This window comes from Rhinopithecus roxellana, chromosome 21, assembly GCF_007565055.1.
Source record: "Rhinopithecus roxellana isolate Shanxi Qingling chromosome 21, ASM756505v1, whole genome shotgun sequence".
Taxonomy (NCBI): Eukaryota; Metazoa; Chordata; class Mammalia; order Primates; family Cercopithecidae; genus Rhinopithecus; species Rhinopithecus roxellana.
Window position 1 is genome coordinate 51,019,206 of NC_044569.1, and position 26,257 is coordinate 51,045,462.

The window sequence follows — 26,257 nt, forward strand, 5'->3', positions numbered from 1 at the left end:
ACAAAGGAAATATCCTCAGATGAAAACAAGAAAGAAGGTTTCTTAGAAACTTCTTGATGATGTGTGAATTCATCTCACAGAGTTACACTGATGATTCCTGGAACAGTCCATTCACACTGCCTTTGAGGACCCTGAGAAGGGCTTCTTTTGATCGTATTGAGGCCTACGCTGATAAGGGAAATATCATCAGTTCAAAACGTGAAAGAAACTTTCTGAGAAACTTCTTTCTGATCTGTGAATTCATCTCACAGAATTACACTTTAAATCTCAGGAAGCAGTTACCTAACACTCTTTTCATGGAATCTGCAGAGTGATATCTGGGAGCCATAGGGGCCCATGGTGAAAAAGGAAATTTCCTCAGATAATAACTAGAGAGAAGCTTTCTGAGAGATTGCTTTTCTGATGTGTGATTTCATCACCCAGAGTTCCACCTTCCCTTCTTGGAACAGTTTGCTAACACCGTTGTCGACGATTCTGCAAAGTGAAATTTGGGTGCTCATTGAGGGCTATGGTGAACAAGGAATTGTCCTCAGATCAAAACTGGAAAGAAGCCTTCTGAGAAACTGCATTGCCATGTGAGAATGCAACTCACAGAGTTACATGATTCTTTCAGTGATCAGTTTGCTAACACAGTTTTCTGGAAATCTGATATGGGATACTTCTTAGCTCAATGAAGCTTACGGTGACAAAGGAAAGATCCTCAGATGAAAACTAGAAAGAAGCTTTCTTAGAAACTTCTTTGTGATGTGTGAATTCATCTCACAGAGTTACACTTATGTTTCCTTTAGCAGTCCATTTACACTGTCTTTGAGGAACCTGAGAAGGGCTTCTTTGGATTGCATTGAGGCCTATGCTGATAAAAGAAATATTATCAGTGCAAAACGTGAAAGAAGCTTTCTGAGAAACTTGTTTCTGATCTGTGAATCCATCTCGCAGAGTTACACCTGAGACCTCAGGAAGCAGTTTACTAACGCTCTTTTCGTGGAATCTGCCAAGTGATATATGGGAGCCCACAGGTTCAAATGGTGAAAAACGTAATTTCCTCAGATAATAACTAGAGAGAAGCTTTCTGAGCGATGGCTTTCTGATGTGTGACTTCATTACAGAGAGATCCACCCTTCCCTTCTTGGATCAGTTTACTAACACTGTTGTCGTTGATTCTGCAAAGTGATATTTGGGAGCTCATTGAGGGCTATGGTGAAAAAGGAAATATCCTCACATCAAAACTGGAAAGAAGCCTTCTGAGAAACTGCATTGCCACGTGTGAATGCAACTCACAGATTTACACGTTTCTATTCAGTGATCAGTTTGCTAACACAAGTTTTCTGGAAATCGGCAATTAGATACTTCGTAGCGCAATGAAGCTTGTGGTGAGAAAGGAAATACCCTCAGATGAAAACGACAAAGAATCTTTCTTAGAAATCTCTTGGTGATGTGTGAATTCAACTCACAGAGTTACACTTATGTTACGAGGAGAAGTCCATTGACACTGTTTTTGAAAAAACTGAAAAGGGCTTCTTTGGATCGTATAGAGGGCTACGCCAATAAAGAAATATCATCAGTTCAAAACGTGAAAGAAGCTTTCTGAGAAACTTCTTTCTGATCTGTGAACTCATCCATAGGGTTACAACTGAGACCTCAGGAAGCAGTTTGCTAACACTCTTTTCGTGGAATCTGCAAAGTGATATTTGGGAGCCCATAGGGTCCCATGGTGAAAAAGGAAATACCCTCACATAGTAACTAGAGCGAAGCTTTCTGAGAGATTGCTTTCTGATGTGTGACTTCATCACACAGAGTTCCACCCTACCCTACTTGGTAGAGTTTGCTAACACCGTTGTCGTGGATTCTGCAAAGTGATATTTGGGAGCCCAAAGGGGCCCATGGTGAAAAAGGAAATATCTTCACATAATAACAAGAGAGAGGCATTCTGTGAGATTGCTTTCTGATGTGTGACTTCATCACACAGAGTTCCACCCTTCCCTTCTTGGAACACTTTGCTAACATTGTTGTCATGGATTCCGCAAAGTGATATTTGGGAGCTCATTGAGGGCTATGGTGAAAAAGGAAATATCCTCAGATCAGAAATGGAAAGAAGCCTTCTGAGAAATTGCATTGCCATGTGTGAATGCAAATCGCAGAGTTACACGTTTTTCTTCAGTGATCAGTTTGCTAACAAAGTTTTCTGGAAATCTGCAATTAGCTACTTCTTTGCACAATGAAGCTTATGCTGACTTAGGAAATATCCCCAGATGAAAACTAGAAAGAAGCTTTCTTAGTAACTCCTTGGTGATGTGTGAAATCATCTCACAGAGTTACACTTATGTTTCGTGGAGCAGTCCATTAACACTGTCTTTGAGGAACTTGAGAAGGGCTTCTTTGGATCGCAGTGAGGCCTATGCTGATAAAGGAAATATCATCAGTTCCAAACATGAAAGGAGCTTTCTGTGAATCTTCTTTCCGATCTGTAAATTCATCTCACAGAGTTACAACGTAGACCTCAGGAAGCAGTTTGCTAACACTCTTTGCATGGAATGTCCAAAGTGATATTTGGGAGCCCATCGGGGCCCATGTTGAAAAAGGAAATATCCTCACATAATAACTAGAGAGAAGTTTTCTGAGAGGTTGCTTTCTGATGTGTGACTTCATCACACATAATTCCACCCTTCCCTTCTTGGAACAGTTTGCTAACACTGTTGTCGTGGATTCTGCAAAGTGATATTTGGGAGCCCATAGGGGCAAATGTTGAAAAAGGAAATATCCTCACATAATAACTAGAGAGAAGCTTTCTGAGAGATTGCATTCTGATGTGTGACTTCATCAAATAGAGTTCCACATTTCCCTTCTTGCAACAGTTTGCTAAGACTGTTGTCTTGGATTCTGCAAAGTGATATTTGGGAGCCCATAGGGGCAAATGTTGAAAAAGGAACTATCCTGAAATAATCACTAGAGAGAAGCTTTCTGAGAGATTGCTTTCTGATGTGTGACTTCATCACACAGAGTTCCACCCTTCCCTTCTTGGAACAGTTTTCTAACACCGTTGTCGTGGATTCTGCAAAGTGATATTTGGGAGCTCATTGAGGGCTATGGTGAAAAAGGAAATATCCTCAGATTCAAACTGGAAAGAAGCCAGCCTTCTGAGAAACTGCATTGCCATGTGTGAATGAAACTCACAGAGTTACACGTATCTCTTCAGTAATCAGATTGCTAACACAGTTTTCTGGAAATCGGCAATTAGATACTTCTTAGCGCAAAGAAGCTTACGGTGACAAAGGAAATATCCTCAGATGAAAACAAGAAAGAAGGTTTCTTAGAAACTTCTTGATGATGTGTGAATTCATCTCACAGAGTTACACTGATGATTCCTGGAACAGTCCATTCACACTGCCTTTGAGGACCCTGAGAAGGGCTTCTTTGGATTGCATTGAGGCCTACGCTGATAAGGGAAATATCATCAGTTCAAAACGTGAAAGAAGCTTTCTGAGAAACTTCTTTCTGATCTGTGAATCCATTTCGCAGAGTTACACCTGAGACCTCAGGAAGCAGTTTACTAACGCTCTTTTCGTGGAATCTGCCAAGTGATATATGGGAGCCCACAGGTTCAAATGGTGAAAAACGTAATTTCCTCAGATAATAACTAGAGAGAAGCTTTCTGAGCGATGGCTTTCTGATGTGTGACTTCATTACAGAGAGATCCACCCTTCCCTTCTTGGATCAGTTTACTAACACTGTTGTCGTTGATTCTGCAAAGTGATATTTGGGAGCTCATTGAGGGCTATGGTGAAAAAGGAAATATCCTCACATCAAAACTGGAAAGAAGCCTTCTGAGAAACTGCATTGCCACGTGTGAACGCAACTCACAGATTTACACGTTTCTATTCAGTGATCAGTTTGCTAACACAGTTTTCTGGAAATCGGCAATTAGATACTTCTTAGCGCAATGAAGCTTGTGGTGAGAAAAGAAATACCCTCAGATGAAAACTACAAAGAATCTTTCTTAGAAATCTCTTGGTGATGTGTGAATTCAACTCACAGAGTTACACTTATGTTACGAGGAGAAGTCCATTGACACTGTTTTTGACAAAACTGAAAAGGGCTTCTTTGGATCGTATAGAGGGCTATGCCAGTAAAGAAATATCATCAGTTCAAAACGTGAAAGAAGCTTTCTGAGAAATTTCTTTCTGATCTGTGAACTCATCCATAGGGTTACAACTGAGACCTCAGGAAGCAGTTTGCTAACACTCTTTTCGTGGAATCTGCAAAGTGATATTTGGGAGCCCATAGGGTCCCATGGTGAAAAAGGAAATATCCTCACATAGTAACTAGAGCGAAGCTTTTTGAGAGATTGCTTTCTGATGTGTGACTTCATCACACAGAGTTCCACCCTACCCTACTTGGTAGAGTTTGCTAACACCGTTGTCGTGGATTCTGCAAAGTGATATTTGGGAGCCCAAAGGGGCCCATGGTGAAAAAGGAAATATCTTCACATAATAACAAGAGAGAGGCATTCTGTGAGATTGCTTTCTGATGTGTGACTTCATCACACAGAGTTCCACCCTTCCCTTCTTGGAACACTTTGCTAACATTGTTGTCGTGGATTCTGCAAAGTGATATTTGGGAGCTCATTGAGGGCTATGGTGAAAAAGGAAATATCCTCAGATCAGAAATGGAAAGAAGCCTTCTGAGAAATTGCATTGCCATGTGTGAATGCAAATCGCAGAGTTACACGTTTCTCTTCAGTGATCAGTTTGCTAACACAGTTTTCTGGAAATCTGCAATTAGCTACTTCTTTGCACAATGAAGCTTATGCTGACTAAGGAAATATCCCCAGATGAAAACTAGAAAGAAGCTTTCTTAGTAACTCCTTGGTGATGTGTTAAATCATCTCACAGAGTTACACTTATGTTTCGTGGAGCAGTCCATTAACACTGTCTTTGAGGAACCTGAGAAGGGCTTTTTTGGATCGCAGTGAGTCCTACGCTGATAAAGGAAATATCATCAGTTCCAAATATGAAAGGAGCTTTCTGTGAATCTTCTTTCTGATCTGTGAATTCATCTCACAGAGTTACAACGTAGACCTCAGGAAGCAGTTTGCTAACACTCTTTTCATGGAATGTCCAAAGTGATATTTGGGAGCCCATAGGGGCCCATGATTAAAAAGGAAATATCCTCACATAATAACTAGAGAGAAGAATTCTGAGAGATTGCTTTCTGATGTGTGACGTCATCACACAGAGTTCCACCCTTCCCTTCTTGGAACAGTTTGCTAACACTGTTGTCGTCGATTCTGCGAAGTGATATTTGGGAGCTCAATGAGGGGTATGGTCAAAAAGTAAATATCCTCAGATCAAAACTGGAAAGAAGCCTTTTGAGAAACTGCATTGCCATGTTTGAATGCAACTCACAGAATTCCACGTTTCTCTTCAGGCATCAGTTTGTTAACACAGTTTTCTGGAAATCTGCAATGGGATACTACATAGCGTAATGAAGCTTACGGTGACAAAGGAAATACCCTCAGATGAAAACTAGAAAGAAGCTTTCTTAGAAAATTCTTGGTGATGTGTGAATTCATGTCACAGAGTTACACTTATGTTTTGTGGAGCAGTCCATTAACACTGTCTTTGAGGAACCTGAGAAGGGCTTCTTTGGATCGCATTGAGGCCTAGGCTGAAAAAGGAAATATCATCAGTTGAAAACGTGAAAGACGCTTTCTGAGAAACTTCTTTCTGAACTGTGAATTCATCTCGCACAGTTACATCTTAGACCTCAAGAAGCAGTTTGCTAAATCTCTTTTCATGGAATCGGCAAAGTGATATTAGGGAGCCCATAGAGGATCATGGTGAAAAAGGAAGTATCCTCAGATAATAACTAGAGAGAATTTTTTGAGAAATTGCTTTCTGATGTGTGATTTCATCACACAGAGTTCCACCCTTCCCTTCTTGGAACAGTTTCTAACACTGTTGTCGTGTATTCTGCAATGTGATATATGGGAGCCCATAGGGGCCCATGGTGTAAAAGGAAAAATCCTCACATAATAATTACAGAGAATCTTTCTGAGAGATGGCTTTCTGATGTGTGACTTCATCACACCGAGTTCGACCCTTCCCTTCTAGTTACAGTTTGCTAACACTGTTGTCGTGGATTCTGCAAAGTGATATGTGTCAGGCAATATGTGCCCATTGTGAAAAAGGAAATATCCTCATATAATAACTAGAGAGAAGCTTTCTGAGAGATTGCTTTCTGATGTGTGATTTCATCGCACAGAGTTCCACCCTTCCCTTCTTGGAACAGTTTGGTAACACTGTTGTCGTGGAATCTGCAAAGTGATGTTTGGCATCCCATTAGGGCCCATGGTGAAAAAGGAAATAACCTCACATAATAACTAGAGAAGGTTTCTGACAGACTGCTTTCTGATGTGTGACTTCATCACACAGAGTTCCACGCATCCCGTCCAGGAGCAGTTTGCTAACACTGTTGTCGTGGATTCCGCAAAGTCATATTTGGGACCTCTTTGAGGGCTATAGTGAAAAAGGAAATATCCTCAGATCAAAACTGAAAAGAAGCCTTTTGAGGAACTGCATTGCCATGTGTGAATGCAACTCACAGAGTGGCACTTTCTCTTCAGTGATTACTTTACTAACACAGTTTTCTGGAAATCTGCAATGGGATACTTCTTAGCGCAATGAAGCTTACGGTGACAAAGGAAAAATCCCCAGATGAAAACTAGAAAGAAGCTTTCTTAGAAACTTCTTGGTGACGTGTGAATTCATCTCACAGAGTTAGACTTCTGTTTCGTGGAGCAGTCTATTAACACCGTCTTTGAGGAACCTAAGAAGTGCTTCTTTGGATCGCTTTGAGGCCTACGCTGATAAAGGAAATATCATCAGCTCACAACATGAAAGAAGCTATCTGAGAAACTTTTTCTGATCTGTGAATTCATCTCACAGAGTTACAACTCAGACCTCAGGAAGCAGTTTGCTAACACTTCTTTCGTGGAATCTACAAAGTGATATTTGGGAGCCCATGGGGACCCGCGGTGAAAAAGGAAATATCCTCACATAATAACTATAAAGAAGCTTTATGAGAGATTGCTTACTGATGTGTGACTTCATCACACAGAGTTCCACCCTTCCCTTCTTGGAACAGTTTGCCAACACTGTTATCATGGATTCTGCTAAGTGACATTTGGGAGCTCCTTGAGGGCTATGATGAAAAAGGAAATATCCTCAGATCTAAACTGGAAAGAAGACTTCTGAGAAACTGCATTGCCATATGTGAATGCAACTCACAATGTTACACGTTTCTCTTCTATGATCAGTTTGTTAACACAGTTTTCTGGAAATCTGCAATTAGATACTTCTTAGCGCAATGAAGCTTACGGTGACAAGAAAATATCCTCAGATGAAAACTAGAAAGAAGCTTTCTGAGAGAATTCATGGTGATGTATGAATTCACCTCACAGAGTTACACTTATGTTTCATGGAGCAGTCCATTAACACTGTCTTTGAGGAAGCTGAGAGGGGCTTCTTTGGATCGCATTGAGGCCTACGCTGATAAAGGAAATATCATCAGTTCCAAACGTGAAAGAAGCTTTCTGAGAAAGTTGTTTCTGATCTTTGAATTCATCTCACAGAGTTACAAATTGGAACTCAGGAAGCAGCTTGCTAACACTCTTTTCGTGGAATCTGAAAAGTGATATTTCGGAGCCTATAGAGGCCCATGGTGAAAAAGGAAATACCCTCACATAATAACTAGAGAGAAGCTTTCTTAGAGATTGCTTTCTGATGTGTGACGTCATCACAGAGAGTTTCACCCTTCACTTCTTGGAACAGTTTGGTAACACTGTTGTCGTGGATTCTGCAAAGTGATATTTGGGAGCTCATTGAGGGCTATGGTGAAAAAGGAAATATCCTCAGATCAAAATTGGAAAGAAGCCTTCTGAGAAACTGCATTGCCATGTGTGAATGCAACTCACAGAGTTACATATTTCTCTTCAGTGATCAGTTTGCTAACACAGTTTTCTGGAAGTCTGCAATTAGATACTTCTTAGCGCAATGAAGCTTATGGTGACAAAGGAAACACCGTCAGATGAAAACTAGAAAGAAACCTTCTTAGAAACTTCCTGGTGATCTGTGAATTCATCTCACAGAGGTACACTTATGTTTTGTGGAGCAGTCCATTAACACTGTCTTTGAGCAACCTGAGAAGGGCATCTTTGGATTGTATTGAGACCTAGGCTGATAATGGAAATATCATCAGTTCAAAATGTGATGGAAGCATTATGATAAACTTCTTTCTGATCTCTGAATACATCTCACAGAGAAGGGCATTGTGGATTGTATTGAGGCCTAGGCTGATAATGGAAATATCATCAGTTCAAAACGTGAAAGAAGCTTTCTGATAAGCTTCTTTCTGATCTCTGAATTCATCTGACAGAGTTACAATTTAGACCTCGGGAAGCAGTTTGCTAAAACTCTTTTCGTGAAATCTGCAAAGTGATATTTGGGAGCCCATAGGGGCCCATCGTGAAAAAGGAAATATCCTCAGATGATGACTAGAGAGAAGCTTTCTGAGAGATTGCTTTCTGATGTGTGACTTCATCACACAGCGTTCCACCCTTCTTTTCTTGGAACAGTTTGCTAACACTGTTGTCGTGGATTTTGCAAAGTCATATTTGGGAGCCCATAGGGGCCCAAGGTGAAAAAGGAAATATCCTCACATAATAACTAGAGAGAAGCTTTCTGAGAGATTGCTTCCTGATGTGTGACTTCATCACACAGAGTTCCACCCTTCCCTTCTTGGAACAGTTTGCTTACACTGTTGTCGTGGATTCTGCAAAGTAATATTTGGGAGCCCATAGTGGCCCATGGTGGAAAAGCAAATATCCTCACATAAAAACTAGAGAGAACCATTCTGAGAGATTTCTTTCTGATATGTGACTTCATCACATAGAGTTCTACCATTCCCTTCTCGGGAGAGTTTGCTAACACTGTTGTCGTGGATACTGTAAAGTGATATTTAGGAGCTCATTGAGGGCTATGGTGAAAAAGGAAATATCCTCAGATCAAAACTGGAAACATGCCTTCTGAGAAACTGCATTGCCACGTGAGAATGCAACTCATGGAGGTACACGTTTCTGTTCAGTGATCAGTTTGCTAACACAGTTTTTGTAAATTTGCAATGGGATAATTCTTAGCGCAATGAACCTTATGGTGACGAAGGAAATATCGTCAGATGAAAACTAGAAAGAAGCTTTCTTTGAAACTTCTTGGAGATGTGTGAATTCATCTCACAGAGTTACACTTATGTTTCGTGAAGCAGTCAACTAACACTGTCTTTGAGGAACCTGAGAAGGGCTTCTTTGGAACTTGTTGAATCCAACGCTGATAAAGGAAATATCATCAGTTCAAAAGGTGAAAGAAGCTTCCTGAGAAACTTCTTTCTGATCTGTGAATTCATCTCACAGAGTAAGAATTTGGACCTCAGGAAGCAGTTTGCTAACACTCTTTTCAAGGAAACTGCAAAGTGATATTTGGGACCCCATCGGGGCCCATGGTGAAAAAGGAAATATCCTCAGATAATAACTAGAGAGAAGTTTTCTGAGACATTGCTTTCTAATGTCTGACTGCAGCACACAGAATTCAACCCGTCTCTTCTTTTAACAGTTTGCTAACCCTGTTGTCGTGGATTCTGCAAAGTGATATTTGGGAGCCCATAGAGGCCCATGGTGAAAAAGGAAATACGCTCACATAATAACTAGAGAGAAGCTTTCTTAGAGATTGCTTTCTGATGTGTGACTTCATCACACAGAGTTTCACCCTTCACTTCTTGGAACAGTTTGCTAACACTGTTGTTGTGGATTCTGCAATGTGATATGCTGGAGCTCATGGAGGGCTATGGTGAAAAAGTAAATATCCTCGATCAAAACTGGAAAGAAGCCTTCTGAAAAACTGCATTGCCATTTGTGAATTCAACTCACAGTGTTACACGTTACTATTCAGTGATCAGTTGGCTAACACAGTTTTCTGGAAATCTGCAATCAGATCTTTCTTAGCGCAATGAAGCTTACGGTGACAAAGGACATATCCTCAGATGAAAACTAGAAAGAAGCTTTCTTAGAAAATTCTTGGTGATGTGTGAATTCATCTCACAGAGTTACACTTATGTTTCGTGGAGCAGTGAATTAACACTGTCTTAGAGGAACCTGAGAAGGGCTTCTTTGGATCGCATTGAGGCCTACGCTGATAAAGGAAATATCATCAGTTCAAAACGTGAAAGAAGCTTTCTGAGCAACTTCTTTCTGATCTGTGAATTCATCTCACAGAGTTACACCTTAGACCTGAGGAAGCAGTTTACTAGCACTCTTTTCTTGGAATCTGCAAAGTAATATATGGAGCCCATAGGGGGATATGGTGAAAAAGGAAATATCCTCACAATATGAAGAGAGAGAAGCTTTCTGAGAGATTGCTTTCTGATGGGTGGCTTCATCACACAGAGTTCCACACTTCTTTTCTTGGAACAGTTTGCTAACCCTGTTGTCGTGGATTCTGCAAAGTGATATTTGGGAGCCCATAGGGGCCCATGGTGAAAAAGGAAATACCCTCACATAATAACTAGAGAAGCTTTCCGAGAGATTGTTTTCTGATGGGTGACTTCATCACACAGAGTTCCACCCTTCTCTTCTTGGAACAGTTTTCTAACACTGTTGTCGTGGATTCTGCAAAGTTATATGTAGGAGTTCATTGAGGGCTGCGGTGAAAAAGAAATATCTTCAGATCAAAACAGGAAAGAAGCCTTCTAAGAAACTACATTGCCATGTGTGAATGCAACTCACAGAGTTACACGTTTCTCTTCAGTGATCAATTTGCTAAAACAGTTTTCTGGGAATCTGCAATTAGATACATCTCAGCACAATGAAGCTCACGGTGACAAGACAAATGTCGTCAGATGGAAACTAGAAAGAAGCTTTCCTAGGAACTTCTTGGTAATGAGTGAATTCATCTCACAGAGTTCCATTTATGTTTCGTGGTGGAGTCCATTAGCACTGTCTTTGAGGAACCTGAGAAGGGCTTCTTTGGATCGTATTGAGGCCTACCCTGATAAAGGAAATATCATCAATTCAATACTTGAAAAACGCTGTCTGAGATTCTTCTTTCTGATCTGTGAATTCATCTCACAACTTACAACTTAGACTTCAGGAAGCAGTTTGCTACCACTCTTTTCGTGGAATCTGCAAAGTGATATTTGGGAGCCCATAGGGGCCCATGGTGAAAAAGGAAATATCCTCACATAATAAATAGAGAGAAGCTTTCAGAGAGATTGCTTTCTGATGTTTGACTTCATCACACAGAGTTCCACCCTTCCCTTCCCGAAACATTTTGCTAACACTGTTGTCATTTATTCGGCAAAGTGATATTTGGGAGCCTATAGCGGAACATGGTGAAAAAGGAAATATCCTCAGATAACAACTAGAGAGAAGCTTTCTGAGAGATTGCTTCCTGATGTGTGCCTTCATCACACAGAGTGCCACCCTTCCCTTTTTTGGAAAAGTTTGCTAACACTGTTGTCGTGGACTCTGCAAAGTGATATATGGGAGCCCATAGAGGCCCATGGTGAAAAAGTAAATATCCTCACTTAATAACTAGAGAGAAGCTTTCTGAGAGATTGCTTTCTGATGTGTGACGTCATCACACAGAGTTCCACCCTTCCCTTCTTGAAACAGTTTGCTAACACTCTTGTCGTGGATTCTGCAAAGTGATATTTGGGAGCTCATTGAGGGCTATGGTGAAAAAGGAAATATCCTCAGATCAAAACTGGAAAGAAGCTTTCTGAGAAACTGCATTGCCATGTGTGAATGCAACTCACAGATTTACTCTTTTCTCTTCAGGTATGAGTTTGCTAACAAACTTTCTGGAAATCGGAAACGGGGTACTTCTAAGCGCAACGAAGCTTACAGTGACAAAGGAAATATCCTCAGAGGAAAACTACAAAGAAGCTTTCCTAGAAACTTCTTGGTGATGTGTGAATTCATCTCACAGAGTTACACTTATATTTCGTGGAGCAGTCCATTAACACTGTCTTTGAGGAACCTGAGAAGGGCTTCTTTGGATCGCATTGAGGCCTACGCTGGTAAAGGAAATATCATCAGTTCAAAACGTAAAAGAAGCTTTCTGAGAAAATTCTTTCTGATCTGTGAATTCATCTCACAGAGTTACACCTTAGACCTCAGGAAGTAGTGTGCTAACCCTCTTTTCGTGGAATCTGCAAAGTGATATTTGGGAGCCCATAGGGGCCAAGGAGTAAAAGGAAATATCCTCAAATAATAACTAGACAGAAGTTTGCTGAGAGATTACTTTCTGATGTGTGACTTCGTCACACAGAGTTCCACCCTTCCTTTCTTGGAAGTGTTTGCTAACACTAGTGTCATGGATTCGGCAAAGTGACATTTGGGAGCCCTTAGGGGAACATGGTGAAAAAGGAAATATCCACTGATCAAAACAGGAAGGAAGCCTTCTGAGAAACTGCATTAGCATGTGTGAATGCAACTCACGGAGTTACTAGTTTCCATTCAGTAGTCAGTTTGCAAACACAGTTTTCCAGAGATCTGCAATTAGATACTTCTTAGCGCAATGAAGCTCCCGGTGACAAAGGAAATGTCCTCAGATGAAAACTAGAAAGAAGGTTTCCTAGGAACTTCTTGGTGATTTGTGAATTCATCTCACAGAGTTACACTTATGCTTCATGGAGCAGTCCACTAGCACTGTCTTTGAGGAACCTGAGAAGGGCTTCTTTGGATCGTATTGAGGCCTACACTGATAAAGGAAATATCATCAATTCAAAACTTGAAGAAAGCTGTCTGAGATTCTTCTTTCTAATCTGTGAATTCATCCCACAGAGTTACAACTTAGACCTCAGGAAGCAGTTTGCTAACACTGTTTTCATGGAATCTGCAAAGTGATATTTGGGAGCCCATAGGGGCCCATGGCGAAAAAGAATATATCCTCAAATAATAACTAGAGAGAAGCTTTCTGAGACATTGCTTTCTGATGTGTGACTTCCACACACAGAGTTCCATCCTTTCCTTCTTGGAACAGTTTGCTAACACTGTTGTCGTGGATTCTGCAAAGTGATATTTGGGAGCGAATAGGGGCCCATGGTGAAAAAGGAAATATCCTCAGATCAAAACTGGAAGGAAGCCCTCTGAGAAACTGCATTGATATGTGTGAATGCAACTCACAGAATTTCACGTTTCTCTTCAGTGATCAGTTTGCTAACACAGTTTTCTGGAAATCTGCAATTAGTGACTTCTTAGCGCAATGAAGCTTACGGTGACAAAAGATATATCCTCAGATGAAAACTAGAAAGAATCTTTCTTAGAAAGTTCTTGGAGCTGTGTGAATTCATCTCACAGAGTTAGACTTATGTTTCGTGGAGTAGTCCATTAACACTGTCTTTGAGAACCTCAGAAGGGTTTCTTTGTATCGTATTGAGGCCTATGCTGATAAGGAAATATCATCAGTTCAAAACGTGAAAGAAGCTTTGTGAGAATCTTCTTTCTGATACTTGAATTCATCTCACAGACTTACAAATTAGACCTGAGGAAGCAGTTTACTAGCACTCTTTTCTTGGAATCTGCAAAGTAATATATGGAGCCCCTAGGGGGATATGGTGAAAAAGGAAATATCCTCACAATATGAAGAGAGAGAAGCTTTCTGAGAGATTGCTTTCTGATGTGTGACTTCATCACACAGAGTTCCACCCTTCCCTTCTTGGAACAGTTTGCTAACACTGTTGTCGTGCATTCTGCAAAGGGATATTTGGGAGCTCATTGAGGGCCATGTTGAAAAAGGAAATATCGTCAGATAATAACTAGAGAGAAGATTTCTGAGAGATTGCTTTCTGATGTGTGACTTTATCACCCAGAGTTCCACCCTTCCCTTCTTGGAACATTTTGCTGACACTTTTGTCGTGGATGCTGAAAAGCGATATTTCGGAGCCCATAGGGGCCCATGGTAAAAAGGGAAATATCCTAACATAATAACTAGAGAGAAGCTTTCTGAGAGCTTGCTTCTGATGTGTGACTTCATCACACAGAATTCCAACCTTCCCTTCTTGGAACAGTTTGCTAACACTGTTGTCGTGGATTCTGCAAAGTGATATGTGGGAGCTCGTTGAGGGCTATGGTGAAAAAGGAAATATCCTCAGATCAAAACTGGAAGGAAGCCTTCAGGGAAACTGCATTGGCACGTGTGAATGCAACCTACAGAGTTACACGTTTCTCTTCATTGATCCGTTTGCTAAGAGTTTTCTGGAAATCTGCAATGGGATACTTCTTAGCGTAATGAGGATTACTGGTGACAAAGGAAATATCCTCAGATGAAAACTAGAAAGAAGCGTTCCTGGAAACTGCTTGGGGATGTGCGAAATCATCTCACAGAGTTACACTTATGTTTCGTGGAGCAGTCCATTGACACTGTCTTTGAGGAACCTGAGAAGGCCTTTTTTGTATAGTATTGAGGCGTACGCTGATAAAGGAAATATCACCAGTTAAAAACCTGAAAGAAAATTTATGAGAACCTTCTTTCAGATCTGTGAATTCATCTCACAGAGTTAAACCTTAGACCTCAGGAAGCAGTTTGCTTCCACTCTTTTCGTGGCATTTGCAAAGTGATATTTGGGAGCCCTTAGGGGCCCATGCTGAAAAAGGAAATTTCCTCACTTAATAATTAGAGAGAACCATTATGAGAGATTGCTTTCTGATGTGTGACCTCATCTAACAGAGTTCCACCCTTCCCTTCTTGGAACAATTTGCTAACACTCTTGTCGAGTATTCTGCAAAGTGATATTTGGGAGCCCTTAGGGACCCATGGTGAAAAAGGAAATATCCCCACATAATAACTAGAGGGAAGCTTTCTGAGAGACTCCTTTTTGATGTGTGATTTCATCACACAGAGTTCCACACTTCCATTTTTGGAACAGTTTGCTAACACTGTTGTCGTGGATTCTGCAAAGTGATATTTGGGAGCTCATTGAGGGCTATGGTGAAAAAGGAAATATCCTCAGATCAAAACGGGAAAGAAGCCTTCTGAGAAACTGCATTGCCATGTGTGAATGCACCTCACAGAGTTACATGTTTCCCTTCAATGATCAGTTTGCTAACACAGTTTTCTGCAAATCTGCAACTGGATACTCCTTAGAGCAATGACGCTTACAGTGACAAAGGAAATATCGCTAGAGGAAAACTAGAATGAAGCTTTCTTAGAATCTTCTTGGTGATGTGTGAATTCATCTCATAGAGTTACATTAATGTTTTGTGGAACAGTCCATTAACACTGTCTTTGAGGAACCTGGGAAGGCCTTTTTTGGATTGCATTGAGGCCTAAGCTGATAAAGGAAATTTCATCAGTTCAAAACGGGGAAGAAGCTTTCTGAGAAACTTCTTTCTGATCTGTCAATTCATCTCACAGAGCTACACTTTAGACCCCAGGAAGCAGTTTGCTAACACTCTTTTCGTGGAATCTGCAAAGTGATATTTGGAAGCCTACAGGGGCACATGGTGAAAAAGGAAATAACCGCACATACTAACTAGAGAGAAGCTTTCTGAGAGATTGCTTTCTGATGTGTGACTTCATCACTGAGTTCCACCCTTCCCTTCTTGGAACCGTTTGCTAACACTGTTCTCATGGATTCTGCAAAGTGATATTTAGGAGCCCATAGGGGCCCATGGTCTAAAAGGAAATGTCCTCACATAATAACTACAGAGAAGATTTCTGAGAGATTGCTTTCTGATGTGTGACTTCATCACACAGAGTTGCACCCTTTCCTTCATGGAACAGTTTCTAAGACTCTTGTCGTGTATTCTGCAAAGTGATATTTGGGAGCCCATAGGGGCCCATGGTGAAAAAGGAAATATCCTCACTTAATAACTAGAGAGAAGCTTTCTGAAGTGAGACCATCACACAGAGTTCCACCCTTCCATTCTTGAATAGTTTGATAAAACTTTTGTCGTGGATTCTGCAAAGTGATATTTGGGAGCTCATTGAGGGCTATGGTGAGAAAGAAAATATCCTCAGAACAAAAATGGAAAGAAGCCTTCTGAGAAACTGCATTGCCATCTGTGAATTCAACTCAGAGAGTCACATGTTTCTCTTCAGTGATCAGTTTGCTAACAAAGTTTTCCGGAAATCTGCAAGGTGATACTAAGAAGTGAAGATTACTTAGAAATGAAGAAGTGAACCAAGGAAGATTACGGTGACAAAGGAAATATCCTCAGAGGAAAACTAGAAAGAAACTTTCTGAGAAACTTCTTGGTGATGTGTGAAGTCATCTCACAGAGTCAAACTTTTGTTTCGTGGAGCAGTCCATTAACACTGTCTTTGAGGAAGCGGAGAAGGGATTCTTTGGATGCCATTGAGGCCTACGCTGATAAAGGCAATATCGTCAGTTCATAACCTGAAAGAAGCCTTCTGAGAAACTTCTTTCTGATCTGTGAATTCATCTAAAAGTGTTACACCTTAGACCTCAGGAATCAGTTTGCTTACACTCTTTTCGTGGAATCTGCAAAGTGATATTTGGGAGTCCATAGGAGCCCTTGGTGAAAAAAGAAATATCCTCAGATAATAACTAGAGAGAAGCTTTCTCAGAGATTGCTTTCTGATGTGTGACTTCATCACACAGAGTTACACACTTCCCTTCTTGGAACAGTTTGCTAACAATGTTGTCATGGATTCTGCAAAGTGACATTTGGGAGCCCATAGGGGCCCATGGTGAAAACGGAAATATCCTCACATAATAACGAGAGAGAAGCTATCTGAGAGATTGCTTTCTGATGTGTGACTTCATTACATAGAGTTCCACCCTTCCCTTCTTGGAACAGTGTTCTAACACTGTTGTCGTGTATTCTGCAAAGTGATAGTTGGGAGCCCATAGGGGCCAATGGTGAAAAAGGAACTATCCTGAAATAATCACTAGAGAGAAGCTTTCTGAGAGATTGCTTTCTGATGTGTGACTTCATCACACAGAGTTCTACCCTTCCTTTCTAGGAAAACTTTGCTAACACTGTTGTCTTTGATACTGCAAAGTGATATTTGGGAGCTCACTGAAGGCTATGGTGAAAAAGGAAATATCCTCAGATCAAAACTGGAAAGAAGCCTTCTGAGAAACTGCGTGGCCATTGGTGAATGCAACTCACAGTGTTACATTCGTCTCTTCAGTGATCAGTTCACTAACAGAGTTTTCTGGAAATCTACAATTAAATACTTCTTAGAGCAATGAAGCTTACGGTGACAAAGGAAATATCCTCAGAGGAAAATAGGAAAGAAGCTTCTTAGAACCTTCTTGGTGATATGTGAATTCATCTCACAGAGTTACACTAATGTTTCTTGGATTAGTCCTTTAACACTGTCTTGGAGGAACCTGCAAACGACTACTTTGGATCGCATTGAGGCCAACGGTGATAAAGGAAATATTATCAGTTCACAATGTGAAAGAAGGAAGTATCCCCCCATAATATCTAGAGAGAAGTTTTCTTGGAGATTGCTTTCTGATGTGTGACTTCATCACATAGAGTTACACCCTTCTCTTCTTGGAACATTTTGATAACACTGTTGTCGTGGATTCTGCAAAGTGATATTTGGGAGTGCATTGAGGGCTATGGTGAAAAAGGATGTATCCTCACATTAAAATTGGAAAGAAGCCCTCTGAGAAACTACATTGCCATGTGTGAATGCAGCTCACAGAGTTACACGTTTCTCTTCATTGATCAGTTTGCTAACGCAGTTATCTGGAAATCTGCAATGGATAACTGCTTAGCGCAATGAAGCTTACGGTGACAAGGGCAATAACCTCAGATGAAAATGAGAAAGAAGCTTTCCTAGAAGCTTCTTGGTGATGTGTGAATTCATCTCACAGAGTTACACTTATGTTGCGTGGAGCAGTCCATTAACACTGTCTTTGAGGAACCTGAGAAGGGCTTCTTTGGATCGCATTGAGGCCTACGCTGATAAAGGAAATATCATCAGTTCAAAACGTGAAAGAAGCTTTCTGAGCAACTTCTTTCTGATCTGTGAATTCGTCTCACAGAGTTACACCTTAGACCTGAGGAAGCAGTTTACTAGCACTCTTTTCTTGGAATCTGCAAAGTAATATATGGAGCCCATAGGGGGATATGGTGAAAAAGGAAATATCCTCACAATATGAAGAGAGAGAAGCTTTCTGAGAGATTGCTTTCTGATGGGTGGCTTCATCACACAGAGTTCCACACTTCTTTTCTTGGAACAGTTTGCTAACCCTGTTGTCGTGGATTCTGCAAAGTGATATTTGGGAGCCCATAGGGGCCCATGGTGAAAAAGGAAATACCCTCACATAATAACTAGAGAAGCTTTCCGAGAGATTGTTTTCTGATGGGTGACTTCATCACACAGAGTTCCACCCTTCTCTTCTTGGAACAGTTTTCTAACACTGTTGTCGTGGATTCTGCAAAGTTATATGTAGGAGTTCATTGAGGGCTGCGGTGAAAAAGAAATATCTTCAGATCAAAACAGGAAAGAAGCCTTCTATGAAACTACATTGCCATGTGTGAATGCAACTCACAGAGTTACACGTTTCTCTTCAGTGATCAATTTGCTAAAACAGTTTTCTGGGAATCTGCAATTAGATACATCTCAGCACAATGAAGCTCACGGTGACAAGACAAATGTCGTCAGATGGAAACTAGAAAGAAGCTTTCCTAGGAACTTCTTGGTAATGAGTGAATTCAACTCACAGAGATCCATTTATGTTTCGTGGTGCAGTCCATTAGCACTGTCTTTGAGGAACCTGAGAAGGGCTTCTTTGGATCGTATTGAGGCCTACCCTGATAAAGGAAATATCATCAATTCAAAACTTGAAAAACGCTGTCTGAGATTCTTCTTTCTGATCTGTGAATTCATCTCACAGCTTACAACTAAGACTTCAGGAAGCAGTTTGCTACCACTCTTTTCGTGGAATCTGCAAAGTGATATTTGGGAGCCCGTAGGGGCCCTTGGTGGAAAAGGAAATATCCTCACATAATAAATAGAGAGAAGCTTTCAGAGAGATTGCTTTCTGATGTTTGACTTCATCACACAGAGTTCCACCCTTCCCTTCCCGAAACATTTTGCTAACACTGTTGTCGTTCATTCTGCAAAGTGATATTCGGGAGCCTATAGTGGAACATGGTGAAAAAGGAAATATCCTCAGATAACAACTAGAGAGAAGCTTTCTGAGAGATTGCTTCCTGATGTGTGCCTTCATCACACAGAGTGCCACCCTTCCCTTTTTTGGAAAAGTTTGCTAACACTGTTGTCGTGGACTCTGCAAAGTGATATATGGGAGCCCGTAGAGGCCCATGGTGAAAAAGTAAATATCCTCACTTAATAACTAGAGAGAAGCTTTCTGAGAGATTGCTTTCTGATGTGTGATGTCATCACACAGAGTTCCACCTTTCCCTTCTTGGAACAGTTTGCTAACACTCTTGTCGTGGATTCTGCAAAGTGATATTTGGGAGCTCATTGAGGGCTATGGTGAAAAAGGAAATATCCTCAGATCAAAACTGGAAAGAAGCTTTCTGAGAAACTGCATTGCCATGTGTGAATGCAACTCACAGATTTACTCTTTTCTCTTCAGGTATGAGTTTGCTAACAAACTTTCTGGAAATCGGCAACGGGGTACTTCTTAGCACAACGAAGCTTACGGTGACAAAGGAAATATCCTCAGAGGAAAACTACAAAGAAGCTTTCCTAGAAACTTCTTGGTGATGTGTGAATTCATCTCACAGAGTTACACTTATATTTCAGTGGAGCAGTCCATTAACACTGTCTTTGAGGAACCTGAGAAGGGCTTATTTGGATCGCATTGAGGCCTACGCTGGTAAAGGAAATATCATCAGTTCAAAACGTAAAAGAAGCTTTCTGAGAAAATTCTTCTGCTGGAACTTCATCAACATAGAGTTTCACACTTCCTTTTTGGAAACAGTTTCCTAACACGTTGGCCATGAAATTCTGCAAAGCAGATATTTGGAGCCCATAGGGGCCCATGTTTAAAAGGTAATATCCTCCGATAACTAACTCAGAAGAAGACGTCCTTAGAGCTTGCTTTCTAATGTGTGACTTTCCTCCACACAGTGAGTTACACCCTTCCCTTACTTGTAAGCCGTTTGTTGAACCTGTTGTCGTCGGATTCTGCAAAGGTCGTATTTGGGAGCTCATTTCAGTGCTTTGGTGAAAAGAAATACCCTCAGATTTAAACTGAACGAAGCCTTCTGAGAAACTGCAATGCCCATGTGTGAATGCAACATCAACAGAATTACCACGACTTCTCTTCAGTGATTCAGTTTGCTAACACCAGTTTTCTGTAAATCTCATTGGGAATACTTCTTAGCGCATTGACGCTTACGGTGACAAAGGAAATATCCTCAGATGAAAACTATAAAAAAGCTTTCCTAGAACTTCTTGGTGATTTGTGAATTCATCTCACAGAGTTACACTTATGTTTCATGGAGCAGTCCACTAGCACTGTCTTTGAGGAACCTGAGAAGGGCTTCTTTGGATCGTATTGAGGCCTACACTGATAAAGGAAATATCATCAATTCAAAACTTGAAGAAAGCTGTCTGAGATTCTTCTTTCTAATCTGTGAATTCATCCCACAGAGTTACAACTTAGACCTCAGGAAGCAGTTTGCTAACACTGTTTTCATGGAATCTGCAAAGTGATATTTGGGAGCCCATAGGGGCCCATGGCGAAAAAGAATATCCTCAATAATAACTAGAGAGAAGCTTTCTGAGACATTGCTTCTGATGTGTGACTTCCACACACAGAGTTCCACCCTTTCCTTCTTGGAACAGTTTGCTAACACTGTTGTCGTGGATTCTGCAAAGTGATATTTGGGAGCGAATAGGGGCCCATGGTGAAAAGGAAATATCCTCAGATCAAAACTGGAAAGAAGCCTTCTGAGAAACTTCATTGCCATGTGTGAATGCAACTCACAGAGTTACACATTTCTCTTGAGTGATCAGTTTGCTAACACAGAGTTCTGGAAATCTGCAATTAAATACTTCTTGCCGCAATGAAGCTTACGGTGAGAAAGGAAATATCCTCAGATGAAAACTAGAAAGAAGCTTTCTTAGAAACTTCTTAGTGATGTGTGAACTCATCTCACAGAGTTACACTTATGTTTCGTCAGCAGTCCATTAACACTGTCTTTGAGGAACCTACGAAGGCTTTTGGATCGTATTGAGGCGTACGCTGATAAAAGTAAATATCATCAGTTCAAAACGTGAAAGAATATTACTGAGAAAGTGGAATCTGCAAAGTGATATTTGGGAGCCCATAGGGGCCCATGGTGAAAAATGAAATATCCTCAAATAATAACTAAAGGGAAGCTTTCTATGAGATTGCTTTCTGATGTGTGACTTCATCACACAGAGTTCCACGTTTTTCTTCCTGGAACTGTTTGCTAACACTGTTGTCGTGGATTCTGCAAAGTGATGTTTGGGAGCCCATAGGGCCCATGGTGAAAAGGAAATATCCTCACATAATAACTAGAAAGAAGCTTTCCGAGAGTTTCCTTCTGATGTGTGACTTCATCACGCAGAGTTCCACCCTTCCCTCTTGGAACAGTTTGCTAACACTGTTGTCGTGGATTCTGCAAAGTGATATTTGGGAGCTCATTGAGGCCTATGGTGAAAAAGGAAATATCCTGAGATCAAAACTGGAAAGAAGCCTACTGAGAAAGCGCATTGCCATGTGTGAATGCAACTCACAGAGTTACACGTTTCTCCTCAGTTATCAGTTTGGTAACACAGTTTTGTGGAAATCTGCAGGGGAATACCTCTTAGCGCAATAAAGCTTATGGTGAGAAAGGAAATATCCTCAGATGAAAACGTGAAAGAAGCGTTCTTAGAAACTTCTTTGTGATGTGTGAAATCATCTCACAGAATTACACTTATGTTTCGTGGAGCAGTCCATTAACACTGTTTTTGAGGAACCTGAGAAGGGCTTTATTGGATCATATGAGGCCTACGCTGGTAAAGGAGATACCATCAGCACAAAGCGTGAAAAAGCTTTCTGAGAAATTTCTTTCTGAGCTGTGAATTCATCTAACAGTGTTACATCTTATATCCCAGGAAGCATTTTGCTAACACTCTTTTCGAGGAATCTGCAAAGTGGTATTTGGGAGCCCATAGGGGCCCATGGTGGAAAAGAAAATATCCTCAGATAATAACTAGAGAGAAGCTTTCTGAGAGATTGCTTTCTGATGTGTGACTTCATCACACAGAATTCCACCCTTCCGTTCTTGGAACAGTTTGGTACAACTCTTGTCGTGGATTCTGCAAAGTGATATTTGGGAGCCCATAGGGCACATGATGAAAAAGGAAATATCCTCACATAATAACTAGAGTGAGGCTTTCAGAGAGATTGCTTTCTGATGTGTGACCGCATCACACAGAGTTCCACATTTCCCTTCTTGGAACAGTTTTCTAACACTGTTGTCATGGATTCTGCAACGTGACACTTGGGAGCTCTTTGAGGGCTATGGTGAAAAAGGAAATATCCTCAGATTAAAACTGAAAGGAAGCCTTCTGAGAAAATGCATTGCCATGTGCGAATTCAACTCACAGAATTACACGTTCCTCTTCAGTGATCAGTTTGCTAACATAGTTTTCTGGAAATCTCCAATGGGATACTTCTTAGCGCAATGAAGCTTCTGGTGACAAAGGAAGTATCCTCAGATGAAAACTAGAAAGAAGCTTTCTTAGAAACTTCTTGGTGATGTGTGAATTCATCTCACAGACTTACACTTATGTTTCGTGGAGCAGTCCATTAACACTGTCTTTTAGGAACCTGAGAAGGGCTTCTTCGGGTCGTATAGAGGCCTACGCTGATGGAGGAAATATCATCAGTTCAAAAAGTGAAAGAAGATTTCTGAGAAACTTCTTTCTGATCGGTGAATTCATCTCACAGAGTTACAACTTTGACCTCAGGAAGCAGTTTGCTAACACTCTTATCCTGGAATCTGCAAAGTGTTATTTGGGAGCCCATAGGGGCCCATGGTCAAAAAGGAAATATCCTCAGATAATAACTAGAGAGAAGCTTTCTGAGACATGGCCTTCTGATGTGTGACTTCATCACACAGAGTTCTACCCATCCCTTCTTGGAACAGTTTGCTAACACTGTTGTCGTGGATTCTGCAAAGTGATATTTGGGAGTACATAGGGCCCATGGTGAAAAGGAAATATCCTCACATAATAACAAGAGAGAAGCCTTCTGAGAGATTGCTTTCTGATGTGTGACTGCATCACACAGAATTCCACCCTTTCCTTCTCGCGACAGATTTCTAACACTGTTGTCTTGGATTCTGCACAGTGATATTTGGGACCTCATTGAGGGCTTTGGTGAAAAAGGTCATATCCTCAGATCAAAACTGGAAAGAAGCCTTGTGAGAAACTGCATTGCCATGTGTGATTGCAACTCACAGAGTTACACGTTTCTCTTCAGTGATAAGTTTGCTAACACAGTTTCCTGGAAATCTACAATTTGATACTTCTTAGTGCAATGAAGCTTACTGTGACAAAGGAAATATCCGCAGATGAAAACTAGAAAGAATCTTTGTTAGAAAGTTCTTGGTGATGTGTGAATTCATCTCACAGAGTTACACTTATGTTGCGTGGAGTAGTCCATTCATACTGTCTTTGAGGAACCTAAGATGGTCTTCTATGGATCTTATTGAAGCCTAGCCTGATAAAGGAAATATCATCACTTCAAAACGTGAAAGAAGCTTTCTGCGAGACTTCTATCTGATCTGTGAATTCATCTGATAAATTTATACCTTATACCTCAGGAAGCAGTTTGCTAATACTCTTTTCGTGGAAACTGCAAAGTGATATTTGGGAGCCCATAGGGGCCCACGGTGAAAAAGGAAATATCCTCACATAATAACTAGAGAGATGGTTTCTGAGAGATTGCTTTCTGATGTGTGACTTCATTGCACAGAGTTGCACCCTTCCGTTCTTGGAACAGTTTGCTAACACTGTTGTCGTGCATTCTTCAAAGTGATATTTGGGAGCCCAGGGGGGAACATGGTGAAAAAGGAAATATCCTCACATAATAACTAGAGAGAAGCTTTCTGAGAGATTGCTTTGTGATGTGTGACTTCATCACACAGAGTTCCACCCTTCCCTTCTTGCAACAGTGTGCTAACACTGTTGTCGTGGATTCTGCAAAGTGATAGTTGGGAGCCCTTAGGGGCCCATGGTGAAAAAGGAAATATCCTCAAATAATCACTAGAGAGAAGCTTTCTGAGAGATTGCTTTCTGATGTGTGACTTCATCACACTGACTTCCATCCTTCCCTTCTTGGAACAGTTTGCTAACACTGTTTTCGTTGATTCTGCAAAGTGATATTTGGGAGCTCAGTGAGGGCTATGGTGAAAAAGGATATATCCTCAGATCAAAACTGAAGAGAAGCCTTCTGAGAAACTGCATGGCCATGGGTGAATGCAACTCACAGAGTTGCACATGTCCCTTCAGTGATCAGTTCGCTAACATAGTTTTCTGGAAATCTGTAATAAATACTTCTTAGCGCAATGAAGCTTACAGTGACAAAGGAAATATCCTCAGATGAAAACTTGAAAGAAGCTTTGTTAGAAAATTCTTGGTGATGTGTGAATTAATCTCACAGAGTTACACTTATGTTTCGTGGAGCAGTCCATTAACACTGCCTTTAAGGAACGTGAGAAGGGCTACTTTGGATCGCATTGAGGCATTCGCTGATCAAGGAAATATCATCAGTTCAAAACGTGAAAGAAGCTCTCCGAGAAACTTCTTTCTGATCTGTGAATTCATGTCACAGAGATACAACTTAGACCTCAGGAAGCAGTTTGCTAACCCTCTTTTAGTGGAATCTGCAAAGTGACATTTGGGAGTCCATATGGGAACATGGTGAAAAATTAAATATCCTCACATAATAACTAGAGAGAAGTTTTCTGAGAGATTGCTTTCTGATGTGTGAGTTCATCACACAGAGTTCCACCCTTCCCTTCTTGGGACAGTATGCTAACACTGTTGTCATGGATTCTGCAACGTGATATTAGGGAGCTCATTGAGGGCTACGGTGAAAAAGGATATATCCTCAGATCAAAACTGGAAAGAAGCCTTCTGAGAAACTGCATTGCCATGTGTGAATGCAACTCACAGAGTTACACTTTTCTCTTCACTGATCAGTTTGCTACATAGTTTTCTGTAAATCTGCAATTGGATAATTCTTAGCCCAATGAAGCTTACGGTGTCAAGGAAATATCCTAAGGTGAAAACTAGAAAGTAGTTTTCTCAGAAACTTCTGGGTGATGTGTCAATTCATCTCACAGAGTTACACTTATCTTTCGTGGAGCAGTCCATTAACACTGTCTTTGTGGAACCTGAGAAGGGCTTCTTTGGATCGTATTGAGGCGTACGCTGATAAAGGAAATATCATCAGTTCAAACGTGAAAGGAGCTTTCTGAGAAACTTCTTTCTGATCTGTGAATTCATCTCACCGAGTTACAACTTGGACCTCAGGAAGCAATTTGCAAACACTCCTTTCGTGGAATCTGCAAATTGATATTTGGGAGCCCATGGGGCCCATGGTGAAAAAGGAAATATCCTCACATAATAACTATAGGAAAGCTTTCTGAGAGATTGCTTTCTGATGTGTGACTTCATCACACAGAGTTCCACCCTTCCCTTCTTGGAACAGTTTGCTAACACTGTTGTCGTGTATTCTGCAAAGTGATATTTGGGAGCCCACAGGGGAACACGGTGAAAAAGGAAATATCCTCACATAAAAACTAGAGAGAAGATTTCTGAGAGATTGCTTTCTGATATGTGACTTCATCACACAGAGTTCCACCCTTCCCTTTTTGGAACAGTTTGCTAAAACTGTTGTCGTAGATTCTGCAAAGTAATATTTGGGAGCTCATTGATGGCTATGGTGAAAAAGGAAATATCCTGAGATCAAAACTGGAAAGAAGCCTTCTGAGATACAGCATTGCCATGTGGGAATGCAACTCACAGAGTTACACGTTTCTCTTCAGTGATCAGTTTGCTAACACAGTTTTTTGGAAATCTTCAATTACATACTTCTTAGCGCACTGAAGCTTACGGTGACAAAGGAAATGTCCTCAGATGAAAATTAGAAAGAAGCTTTCCTAGGAACTTGTAGGTGATTTGTGAATTCATCTCACAGAGTTACACTTATGTTTCATGGA